Below are 12,003 nucleotides of genomic sequence, written 5' to 3'. Positions count from 1 at the left end.
CCATCGGTGATCAATACCGGAGACCAGGGTCCAAACAGAGCCAGCTGAAACTGTGTCTTGGACGGGATTCCGGATAGCAAGAACCTTGTGCTTGAGCGCGCTTTCGGTCCCAAAGACCTTCCTCAGAAGCATAAGGTTCTACACACCAGGAGCCATTAAATACCCTCTTAATTGCCCCCCTCCTGTAGACAATCGCGGTCCTGACGCGCATCGGCTTCCTATGCGGAAGTGCGTCACCGGAAGTGACGTTTGCGTTCCACCGGCGTCATCGTTCTTCCTGTTTGCGTTCCACATAGCGGCGTTTTTCAATTCCAGCACGGGTCCGCATGATAAGAGAGTCTCTAATGGTCCATATATACATCATTGGAGACATAATCATTTAGAAGAGGCGTGGATACCAAAAAACAAGATAAAATACAATCCATGTAAAAAAACAATAAGAATACATACATTTAAAATTAAACATTTAAAACATTTCTTATATAGCGCAGCAAATTCCAATGCGCTTTAATAAATATATATATATGAAAATGGTTTTCTTTGGGGGCGCCTATTCGTATAGCTTTCTATAGGTTAATTCCTTATCACAGAGATCTTAATTATAATTTTGAATATCGCAATAAATTGTTGAGTACAACCAAAATTAATTAAATAATATAAAAGCTAAAAAAGTGTACATTTATAATATTTATAAATATATATTACTCCATGAACACAATGTGTATGTTAAAAATTGTATCTTTTTATTGTTGGATCTGAGTAATCAATCCATAAAACATCCAATGCATTTCGTCATCAGAGACTTCATTAGGGGTAAATAATATCACTAGAACATAAAACATAACAAAGTTGTCTCAACATATCATGATCAATAGTTACATATAATATATATTAAAAAAATAAATAAAATTGAATCCAGAGGACAAGATGTACAGTTGATTGGTATACTTTCATTGAATTTTCAAAGTGCATCAGACTAGTAGAATTATCAGGACAGATTTCATCTGTATTATACATTTCTAATTAAATTACATCATAACTGTTTAATGTTTTCTAAAACCCAACAACTTTGGGAATATATAAGTAGAAGACTGCATATTAAACCTTAAAAAATGGGCAATACAACGAACCAGCACAAATGAAAATATAAAAGGAAAAAAGAAGAAGAATAAGATGTTAGTCACTTATAAAGCTTTGGATGTGTTTCTACTTACTCCATGGCCCTCATTCCGAGTTGATCGCTCGTTATTTTTCATCGCATCGCAGTGAAATTTCGCTTAGTGCGCATGCGCAATAGTCGCACTGCGACTGCGCCAAGTAACTTTGCTATGAAGATAGTTTTTTTACTCACGGCTTTTTCTTCGCTCCGGCGATCGTAGTGTGATTGACAGGAAATGGGTGTTACTGGGCGGAAACACGGCGTTTTAGGGGCGTGTGGATGAAAACGCTACCGTTTCCGGAAAAAACGCAGGAGTGGCCGGAGAAACGGGGGAGTGTCTGAGCGAACGCTGGGTGTGTTTCTGACGTCAATCCAGGAACGACAAGCACTGAACTGATCGCACAGGCAGAGTAAGTGTGGAGCTACTCTAAAACTGCTAAGTAGTTTGTGATCGCAATAATGCGAATACATCGGTCGCAATTTTAGGATGCTAAGATACACTCCCAGTAGGCGTAGGCTTAGCGTGTGTAACTCTGCTAAATTCGCCTTGCGACCGATCAACTCGGAATGAGGGCCCATGTTCATTGATTTTTAGAATGCTATGTAGTTCTTTCCATATGGTTATCACTTTGTATAGTGGTTGAAAGTTGTAACCTTAATAATAAATTATTTAACAAAGTTAAATCAATATTAAAACTATATATATATATTACTATTTCTATTTGTTGGTATTCAATTCACATACTATTTCTCAAATTCTTTTATCTAGTTTTTATTGCTCAAACTTTTTTAGCACGATGTTGAGCCTTTAAGGCCTCTCCTGAGGGGACCACCTAGTATTTTAATAAGGTAATTAGCATAGTTAGAAGGTACATTTTAACTATTATATGAAAAAAATATATAGAAATGGTAATTCTACTTACTGGGATTAATCCGCCACACAGAATATAGTCACTGACTTAAATTCCCATCCCTACTGAAGGTCCTTTTATACCTATAAGTGATCCATAGTCACCATTAAATTTCATCTATCAAATAGTTATGATGAGATATTTTATTTAAGAAAGTTACCTTTCTTTTAAATTGTAAGTCTCAATTTTTGTGAGAGAAGTTTAGAGTTCCAATTAGGAGTCCTTATGAGATCTATAAATGATACAGAATTAATTGGCATCATTAAAGTTATTTTAATTTCTCTAACGTCCTAGAGGATGCTGGGGACTCTGTAAGGACCATGGGGAATAGACGGGCTCCGCAGGAGACATGGGCACTTTAAGAAAGAATTTAGTTCCTGGTGTGCACTGGCTCCTCCCACTATGCCCCTCCTCCAGACCTCAGTTTGATACTGTGCCCAGACGAGCTGGGTGCTTTTCAGTGAGCTCTCCTGAGTTTACTGATAGAAAGTATTTTCTTAGGTTTTTTATTTTCAGGGAGCTCTGCTGGCAACAGACTCCCTGCATCGTGGGACTGAGGGGAGAGAAGCAGCCCTACTCTCTGAAGCTAGGTCCTGCTTCTTAGGCTTTTGGACACCATTAGCTCCAGAGGGATTGGTACGCAGAATCTCACCCTCGCCGTCCGTCCCGGAGCCGCGCCGCCGTCCCCCTCGCAGAGCCGGAAGATAGAAGCCGGGTGAGTATGAGAAGAAAAGAAGACTTCAGAGGCGGCAGAAGACTTCATGATCTTCACTGAGGTAACGCACACCACTGCAGCTGTGCGCCATTGCTCCCACACACCTCCCATACTCCGGTCACTGTAAGGGTGCAGGGCGCAGGGGGGGGGAGGGGGCGCCCTGGGCAGCAATATAAACCTCTTATTTGGCAAAAGGAGCATATATCCAGCTGGACACTGTATATATGCATGAGCCCCCGCCAATTTTACACTTTTAGCGGGACAGAAGCCCGCCGTCGAGGGGGCGGGGCTTCTCCCTCAGCACTCACCAGCGCCATGTTTTTCTCCACAGCACCGCTGAGAGGAAGCTCCCCGGACTCTCCCCTGCTTATACCACGGTAGAAGAGAGGGTTTTAAAGAAGAGGGGGGGCACATAATTCGGCGCAGATAATAACAGCGCTACTGGGTAAACATTAAATTGCTGTGTTTTTTCCTGGGTCATATAGCGCTGAGGTGTGTGCTGGCATACTCTCTCTCTCTGTCTCTCCAAAGGGCCTTGTGGGGGAATTATCTTCAGATGAGCATTCCCTGAGTGTGTGGTGTGTCGGTACGTGTGTGTCGACATGTCTGAGGTAAAAGGCTCTCCTAAGGAGGAGATGGAGCAAATGTGTGTGTGAGTGGTGTCTCCGTCGACAACGCCGACACCTGATTGGATATGTGAAATAAAGTGCTGAGGTAAATTTATTGCACAAAAGATTAGAGAACAGACAGTGAATCTACACAGGTCTGTCCCTATGTTGCAGAGACCTTCAGAGTCTCACAATGCTCACTATCCAAAATAATAGACACTGATATCGACACGGAGTCTGACTCCAGTGTCGACTACGATAATGCAAAGTTACAGCCAAAACTGGCAGAAAAGTATTCAATATATGATTATTGTAATAAAAGATGTTTTGCATATCACTGATAACTCATCTGTCCCTGACACGAGGGTACACATGTTTAAGGGGAAGAAAGCTGAGGTAAATTTCCCTCCTCTCATGAAGAAAAAGAGCGGGAATTTCCAGACAAGAAGCTGCAGCTTCCCAAAAAGAATTCTCAGGGAGTATCCTTTCCCTACTAGGGCCAGGATACGATGGGAATCTTCCCCTAGGGTGGACAAAGCTTTGTCACGTTTACCCAAAAGGTAGTGCTGACTTAACAGCTATCCTCAGGGATCCTGCAGATAGCTTGCAGTAAAAGTACTTTGAAGTCCATTTACACACATTCTGGTACACTACTCAGACCGGCGATTGTGTCAGCATGGGTTTATAGCGCTGTAGCAGCGTGGACAGATACCTTATCAGCGGAGATTGAAACCCTAGATAAGAATACCATGTTATTGACCCTAGTATATGTATATATATATATATATATATATATATATATATATATATATATATAGATGCTGTCTTATATATATATATATATATATATATATATATATATAAAACATGCCCAAAGAGACATTAGTCTACTGGGTTCTAGAGTCAACGCTATGTCGATTTCTGCTAGAAGTGTCCTGTGGAACATGCAATGGACAGGTGATGCCGACTAAAAGAGGCATATGGAAGGTTTACCTTACAAGGCTGAGGAATTGTGTGGAGAAGGGCTCTCGGACCTGGTCTCTACAGCTATAGCTGATAATTCTGATCTTTTGCCTTATATTCCCTCACAGCCTAAGAAAGCATGACATTATCAAATGCAGTTCTTTCGGTCACAGAATAACAAGAAAGTACAAGGAGCGTCCTTTCTTACCAGAGGTAAGGGTACAGGGCACAGCTAGTTCCCAGGACCAGAAGTCCTCCCCGGCCTCTACTACATCCAACGCATCACGCTGGAGCTCCGCTAAGGGAGTCCGCCCCAGTGGGAGCACGTCTTCGACTCTTCAGCCACATCTGAGTTCACTCACAGGTGGTTCCCGGGGCAATAAAAAATTGTTTCTCAGGGTTACAAGCTGGAATTCGAAAGGTGCCTCCTCGCCGGTTTTTCCTTATCGGACCTACCGGCTTCTCCCCCAGAAAGGGAGATAATATTAAATACAATTCACACATTGTATCTCCAACAGGTGGTGCTCAAGGTTCCCCTCCTGCAACAAGGAAGGCGATATGACTCAACCTTGGCTGTAGTCCCGAAACCGTACGGTTCGGTCAGACCTATTTTTAAAATTAAAATCTCTGAACCTATACGGGAAAAGGTTCAAATTTAAAGTGGAATAGCCCAGAGCGATCATCGCCAGCCTGGAAGGGGGGGATTTCATGGTGTATCTAAACATAAAGGCTGCATACCTTCATGTTCCCATTTATCCACCCCATCAGGCGTACCTGACAATTGCGGTACAGGATTGTCATTACCAATTTCAGGGTAATTGGCGGAAATAATGGTGCTCCTATGCTAGCAAGGAGTCACAGTTGTCCCATACTTGGACGATCTCCTAATAAGGGCGAGATCAAAAGAGCAGTTGTTGAACAGCGTGTCACTTTTGCTGAAGGTGTCACAGCAACACGGCTGGATTCTCAATTTCCCGAGGTCACAGTTGGTTCCTATAACTCGTCTGCCCTTCTTGGGTATGATTCTGGATACAGACCAGAAATGGGTTTACCTTCAGATAGAGAAGGCCCAGGAACTCATGACTCTAGTCAGGGACCTATTGAAACCAAGACAGGTGTCAGTGCATCACTGCACTCGAGTCCTGGGAAAAACATTCCCTTCAGCAGGTTCCATGCGAGGACTTTCCAATGGGACCTACTGGACAAGTGGTCCGGGTCACATCTACAGATTCATCAGTTGATCACCCTATCCCCCAGGGCCAGGGTATCTCTCCTGTGGTGGCTGCAGAGTGCTCACCTTCTAGAGGGCCGCAGATTCGGCATTCAGGACTAGATCCTGGTGACCACGGACGCGAGCCTCCGAGGCTGGGGAGCAGTCACACAGGGAAGAAATTTCCAAGGTCTTTGGTCAAGTCAAGAGACTTGTCTTCACATCAACATATTGGAACTAAGGGCCATATACAATGCCCTACGTCAAGCGGAGACCTTTCTTCGCGACCAACCGGTTCTGATCCAGTCAGACAACATCACCGCAGTAGCTCATGTAAACCGCCAAGGCGGCACAAGGAGCAGAGTGGCGATGGCGAAAGCCACCAGAATTCTTCACTGGGCGGAGAATCATGTAAGAGCACTGTCAACAGTGTTCATTCCGGAAGTGAACAACTGGGAAGCAGACTTCCTAACCAGACATACGTCCTGGAGAGTGGAGACTTCATCAGGAAGTCTTCGCACAGATTGCAGTTCGGTGGGGACTGCCACAGATAGACAGGATGGCGTCCCTCCTCAACAAAAAGCTGCAGCGTTCTTGCGCCTGGTCAAGAGACCCTCAGGCAGTATCGGTAGACGCCCTAGTGACACCGTGGGTGTTCCAGTCAGTCTATGTATTTCCTCCTCTTCCTCTCATACCCAAGGGTTGAGAATAATAAGAAAAAGGAGGAGTGAGAACAATCCTCATTGTTCCAGATTGGCCACGAAGGATCTGGTATCCGGGTCTGCAGGAAATGCTTACAGAAAATCCGTGGCCTCTTCCTCTAAGGCAGGACCTGTTGCAACAGGGCCCATGTCTGTTCCAAGACTTACCGCGGCTGCGTTTGACGGCATGGCGGTTGAACGCCGGATCCTAGCGGAAAAAGGCATTCCAGATGAGGTCATTCCTACGCTGATAAAGGCTAGGAAGGACGTGACATCTTAACATTATCACCGTATATGGCGAAAATATGTTTCTTGGTGTGAGGCCAGGAATGCTCCTACGGAAGAATTCCATCTGGGCCGTTTCCTTCACTTCCTACAAACTGGAGTGAATTTGGGCCTAAAACTTAGGCTCCATTAAGGTTCAGATTTCGGCCCTATCCATTTTCTTTCAAAAAGAGTTGGCTTCTCTACCAGAAGTTCAGACGTTTGTAAAAGGAGTGCTGCGTATTCAGCCTCCTTTTGTGCCTCCGGTGGCACCTTGGGATCTTAACGTGGTGTTAAGTTTCCTAAAGTCACACTGGTTTGAACCACTTAAAACGGCGGAGTTAAAATATCTCACGTGGAAGGTGGTCATGTTATTAGCCATGGCTTCGGCTAGGCGTGTGTCAGAATTAGCGGCTTTGTCACATAAAAGCCCCTATTTGGTTTTCCATATGGATAGAGCAGAATTGCGGACCCGTTCGCAATTTCTGCCGAAAGTGGTATTATCTTTTCATATGAACCAACCTATTGTGGTGCCTGTGGCTACACGTGACTTGGAGGATTCCGAGTTACTTGATGTGGTCAGGGCTTTGAAAATTTACGTGGCCAGAACGGCTAGAGTCAGGAAAACTGAAGCGCTATTTGTCCTGTATGCATCCAACAAGATTGGTGCCCCTGCTTCAAAGCAAACTATTGCTCGCTGGATTTGTAACACGATTCAGCAAGCGCATTCTACGGCTGGATTGCCGTTACCAAAATCGGTCAAGGCCCATTCCACTAGGAAGGTGGGCTCTTCTTGGGCGGCTGCCCGGGGGGTCTCGGCACTACAGCTGTGTCGAGCTGCTACTTGGTCGGGTTCAAACACTTTTGCAAAATTCTATAGGTTTCATACCCTGGCTGAGGAGGACCTCATGTTTGCTCAATCGGTGCTGCAGAGTCATCCGCACTCTCCCGCCCGTTTGGGAGCTTTGGTATAATCCCCATGGTCCTTACGGAGTCCCCAGCATCCTCTAGGACGTTAGAGAAAATAAGATTTTACTTACCGGTAAATCTATTTCTCGTAGTCCGTAGAGGATGCTGGGCGCCCGTCCCAAGTGCGGACTTCTTCTGCAATACTTGTATATAGTTATTGCTTCAATAAGGGTTACGTTATAGTTGCATCGGTCTTGCACTGATGATATGTTGTTTTCATACTGTTAACTGGGTAGTTATCACAAGTTATACGGTGTGATTGGTGTGGCTGGTATGAATCTTGCCCTTGGATTAACAAAATCCTTTCCTTGTACTGTCCATCTCCTCTGGGCACAGTTTCTCTAACTGAGGTCTAGAGGAGGGGCATAGAGGGAGGAGCCAGTGCACACCAGGAACTAAATTCTTTCTTAAAGTGCCCATGTCTCCTGCGGAGCCAGTCTATTCCCCATGGTCCTTACGGAGTCCCCAGCATCCTCTACGGACTACGAGACATAGATTTACCGGTAAGTAAAATCTTATTTTCCCAATATTATCTTAGTGCCAAATTATCCAGGTAATAATTACCTCTCCTATGCAGTCCTCAGTGGTGATCCTTCCTGTTCAGCTGTCTAGCAGACAATGAGACTGTAGGTCCTTCATACCCTCTATTTAAACCTACTTAGGTCTTACATCAATTCCTGTTAGTTTTTAATTGGTTAATGCAAAAAAATCGGATTTTAATACCTACCGGTAAATCCTTTTCTCTTAGTCCGTAGAGGATGCTGGGGACACTTCAAGAACCATGGGGTATAGACGGGATCCGCAGGAGACATGGGCACTTTAGGACTTTCAAAGGGGTGTGAACTGGCTCCTCCCTCTGTGCCCCTCCTCCAGACTCCAGTTATAGGAATTGTGCCCAGGGAGACGGACATTTCGAGGAAAAGGATTTATTGTTAAACTAAGGTGAGATACATACCAGCTCACACCTCAAGCACACCGTACAACATGGCATTCAACAATGCAAGTCAACGACATGAACAACATCAGCAACAGGCTGACCACAAACGTAACACAACATGTGTGTAACCATAACTAATAACTGCAGATACAGTACGCACTTGGACGGGCGCCCAGCATCCTCTACGGACTAAGAGAAAAGGATTTACCGGTAGGTATTAAAATCCTATTTTCTCATACGTCCTAGAGGATGCTGGGGACACTTCAAGAACCATGGGGTTTATACCAAGGCTCTAGAACGGGCGGGAGAGTGCGGATGACTCTGCAGCACCGATTGACCAAACATGAGGTCCTCATCAGCCAGGGTATCAAACTTGTAGAACTTCGCAAAGGTGTTTGAACCCGACCAAGTAGCCGCTCGGCAAAGTTGTAATAACGAGATCCCCCGGGCAGCCGCCCAGAACGAGCCCACCTTTCTGGTAGAATGGGCCTTCACCGATTTCGGTAACGGAAATCCAGCCGTAGAATGAGCCTGCTGAATCGTATGACAGATCCAGCGCGCAATAGTCTGCTTGGAAGCAGAAGCTCCAATTTTATTGTGAGCATACAGGATAAACAGAGCCTCTGTTTTCCTAAACTGAGCCGTTCTGGTGACATAAATTTTCAAAGCTCTTACTACATCGAGAAGCTTCGATTCCAGCAAGGCGTCAGTAGCCACTGGCACCACAATAGGCTGGTTCAAGTGGAACGATGAAACCACTTTCGGCAGAAACCACTGACGAGTCCTCAATTCTGCTCTATCTTCATGGAAGATCAAATAAGGGCTCTTGTGAGATAAGCAAGGAAATGGTCTATGGCGCTAAGGTGAGTGGTGTATAATTAATAGATGTAAAATTCTGTAAATCAGCAGCCACCCGGAGCTGGAGATGCCGAATCCAGACAAACAGAGACAACACAAATAAATATTCCAGGTGGCGCTTAAAAGTACAGAAAACAATTAAACATGTTAAAATAAAAAATATTTTTGTTTATTATTGATAAAAAAAAGAGATAATATAGTGTAGTATACACTGGTAACACAAACTCCCGGGAGTAAACAATATAAAATAAATATAAAATCCACACCACAGTTAGGAGCCTGATAGATGCTCACTAGATCAATACTGGCTATACTGATAAAAGATAAATGGTTGTAACATTATACATTGATGGCCATAACTGCTGTATAGTATATATTAATATGATCTAATCACACAGGTGTGCACTCCAGCGTTAGATGTTATGTAAAATAAAAGTTATATGAAAGTCACTCACATGTACATGGAGAATCCTTCGGTGCCAAACAATGATGACAGCACTTCGTATGAGGCACCTTAAACTGTCATAATTTGAAGCAGACACTTATGTGTAACAGGGTGTCTGGACCCTCGCTAAATAGCGGGACTGAGGTGTACCGTATGTATACGGAGTAGTTGGATGAATGTGATATCAACCACCCAAGTAATTTATCCGGTCTGGCAGCAGAGGCGATGAATGGGCACCCAGTGTGTGTTGCTGGGGTAAGAAGAAAACCCGTGAAGGTCTTGATGTTTGAAGTTGGCGCTGCGCTTCCGTGCAGGGAGCGCTGCGCGTCCGGCAATGAGCGCCCCAGTGGTGTAGCCTCGGTCCGGCAGCTTAGGCAGATGATGATCACCTGTACTGGGCACCCTGTATCAAGGTATAGCTGTGGAGATCTCCTTGTTGTGAGTCGCGTTGTAACCCATGCAGGGAGCACTGTGATGGAAGTAGTCAGCTCCGTCAGTTTACAGCTGGATCAGTTGTAGAGATGGAGAGCAGTCTCCGTCCGAGCACTGACTATCTCCCCATGTGCTGCTCTGGTGTCAGCTGAGCCAAAAACGTTCCAAGTATCTGGCTGTTAATGCAAGATTGTAGCCCTCTGGATATGCTGGGTGTGGAATGAAGTTCTGTCGGGGGAGAATTGTTAGAATGTCCTGAAAGATACAGATCCTCTCGTAGAGGAAGAGGCCAGGGATCTCCTATGAGTAATTCCTGAAGATCTGGATACCAAGCCCTCCTTGGCCAGTCCGGAACAATGAAGATCGCCTGCACCTTTGTTCTTCTTATGATCCGTAGCACCTTTGGAATGAGTGGAAACGGAGGGAACACATACACCGACTGAAACACCCATGGTGTTACTAGGGCATCCACAGCTATTGCTTGAGGGTCTCTCGACCTGGAACAATATCTCTGAAGTTTCTTGTTGAGGCGAGACGCCATCATGTCTATTTGAAGAATTCTCCAACGACTTGTCACTTCTGCAAAGACCTCTTGATGAAGACCCCACTCTCCTGGATGGAGATTGTGTCTGCTGTGGATGTCTGCTTCCCAGTTGTCCACTCCTGGAATGAAGATCGCTGACAGAGCGCTTGTATGTCTTTCCGCCCAGCAGAGAACTTTTGTGGCCTCTGCCACTGCCGCTCTGCTCCTTGTTCCGCCCTGGCGGTCTATGTGCGCTATTGCTGTTATATTGTCTGACTGGATCAGGACGGGCAGATTGCGAAGAAGATCTTCCGCTTGAAGAAGACCGTTGTAAATGGCCCTTAACTCCAGAACGTTTATGTGTAGACAAATTTCCTGGCTTGACCATCTTCCCTGGAAGGTTTCCCCCTGTGTGACTGCTCCCCAGCCTCGGAGACTCACATCCGTGGTCACTAGGATCCAGACCTGGATCCTGAACCTGCGTCCCTCTAGGAGGTGAGAGCTGTGCAGCCACCACAGGAGTGAGATTCTGGTCTTGGAGGACAGGATTATTTTCCGGTGCATGTGCAGATGGGATCCGGACCACTTGTCCAACAGGTCCCACTGAAACACTCTGGCATGGAATCTACCAAATTGAATGGCCTCGTAGGCTGCCACCATCTTCCCCAGCAATCGAGTCCATTGAAGGATTGACACTGTCGCTGGTTTCAGAATTTGTTTGACCAGACTCTGAATTTTTAGAGCCTTTTCCAGAATCATTCCCAAAAATGACAGCCGTTTCGTCGGAATTAACTGTGACTTTAGGAAGTTTAGGAGTCAACAATGTTGTTGCAGAACCGTCAGGGAGAGCGTAATGTCCTGCACCAGTTTGTCCTTGGATCTCGCCTTTATCAGGAGATCGTCCAAGTACGGGATAATCGTGACTCGTTTGCGCAGGAGAACCATCATTTCCGTCATTACCTTGGTGAAAATCCTCAGAGCCGTGGACAGACCAAACGGCAATGTCTGAAATTGGTAATGACAATCCTGAATGGCAAACCTCAGGTAAGCTTGATGCGGAGGATATATGGGGACGTGTAAGTAGGCATCCTTTATGTCGACCGACACCATAAAATCCCCTTTCTCCAGACTGGAGATCACTGCTCGGAGAGATTCCATCTTGAATTTTCTTAGGTAGAAATTGAGGGATTTTAGGTTCAGAATTGGTCTGACCGAGCCTTTCGGCTTCGGGACCACGAACAGACTCGAATAAAAGCCTTCTCCCTGTTGTGACGGGGGAACCCTGATAATGACTTGATTTTGACACAA

Source organism: Pseudophryne corroboree, chromosome 8, assembly GCF_028390025.1.
Source record: "Pseudophryne corroboree isolate aPseCor3 chromosome 8, aPseCor3.hap2, whole genome shotgun sequence".
NCBI classification, from domain to species: Eukaryota; Metazoa; Chordata; class Amphibia; order Anura; family Myobatrachidae; genus Pseudophryne; species Pseudophryne corroboree.
The sequence above is the reverse complement of the archived record's forward strand: the minus strand, read 5'-3'. Positions refer to the sequence as shown.